Source organism: Pteropus alecto, unplaced genomic scaffold, assembly GCF_000325575.1.
Source record: "Pteropus alecto unplaced genomic scaffold, ASM32557v1 scaffold8, whole genome shotgun sequence".
Taxonomy (NCBI): domain Eukaryota; kingdom Metazoa; phylum Chordata; class Mammalia; order Chiroptera; family Pteropodidae; genus Pteropus; species Pteropus alecto.
In genome coordinates this window covers 8,971,601-8,973,005 of record NW_006494609.1, presented here as the reverse complement: position 1 = coordinate 8,973,005, position 1,405 = coordinate 8,971,601, and the positions used below count along the sequence as shown (strand labels likewise).

General features: G+C 34.7%; 1 pseudogene; it reads left to right on the top strand.

Annotated features, from left to right (window-relative positions):
- Nucleotides 1–481: 481 nt before the first annotated feature.
- On the top strand, nt 482–610 carry LOC112473812 (annotated as a pseudogene).
- Nucleotides 611–1,405: the final 795 nt, after the last annotated feature.

The following is a 1,405-nucleotide window of genomic DNA, read 5'->3' as shown; positions in this document are numbered from 1 at the left end:
ACAGAAAATTTTTTTCTACTTTTATGGCCCTAACATCAAGAAAATTACTTGGCAGATGGTAGATGTTCAACAACAACAACAAAAAAAAGCTGAATGAAAGAATTAACAAAAAATGAATAATACGAGGTGCCTGTCAACAAAGAGGTTTTATCTTACCTGTGTTTTCAATAGAAATAAAGATGTTTAAACAGTCTCTGTTTGTATAAGTAGAAAAAGATAAGGGAATTTATAGTGCCTAACTAGTTTGAAAAGGTAAAAGTCACAGTCTCTTTAATATTTAACCCCTTAAGGAAATTATAAGCTAGATATAATTTTATACTTTTAGCACATACCATGCTATTTCCTATTCTGATGTATAAAAATGGTGCTTATGCAACTTTTTAAATATTATCTGTGTTTAGAGAAATGCATGAAATATGTTTTAGAATTTGAGTTGACAGAGTTTTTTTTAAAGGACCACAGTAAAAATCTTAGGAGTTGTGTCTATGGCCATGCCATCCTGAACGTGCCCGATCCCGTCTGATCTTGGAAGCTATGCAGGGTCAGGCCAGGTTAGTACTTGGATGGGAGACCACAGGAGACCACCTAGGAATACCAGGTGCTGTAGGCATTAAAAGAAAAGAAAAAAATCTTAGAATTTGCAAATCAAATGATCTTTGTGGCAACACTTAATTCTGTCATTGTACTGTGAAAGCAGCCATAGCCAAAATGTACATGAATGAGTATGACTCTGTTCCAATAAAACTTTATTTACAAAAATAGATGAAGAATCAGATTTGGTCCAGGGACTGTAGTTGGATGATGCTGTTTTAGAAAGTAAAAACAAAACAAAATTAAAAAACACATACACTTTCCAAAGAACTTGTACTATGAAAAAAGTTTGCTCATAAATAATACTTCTGGATTGAGTTGAGATATTCCTCTTTTTACTTACCATGAATGCTCTGGCTAGGCTGAAGACAATCTTTAAGTGGACATCATTTCCCAGAATTATTCCACAGGAGTGTCTTTAGTGACTCCTCATCTTGTTTTAGGTTCTAAGTTTCTTCTTACTTTTATTATGCAGTTTTAACTATCACTGCTGCATTTGAGGTAAAACTCAGATATCTCTAATCTTTCAATGATGCCACAGAGATACAATTTCAGTTCTGTATTATGTATCTGAATTGTTTTAACCATATTTGAAATGGAAACCAAAATCAAAATTCTCACTGTAATTTTAGTGTTTAGCGACTGCTCCTCAGTACTCATTCCATCCTTTTGATTGGAGCCAGCATCATGAGCCAGTTGTTCTTCTTCAGACAGAAACCTGGAATCTAAGGAGTCTGGGATGCCCTGCCATGGCCACCCAGCCCATTTGTGCAGGTTTTTTTAGTGTGTTCACACTCTGTTTGTTCTATAGGTT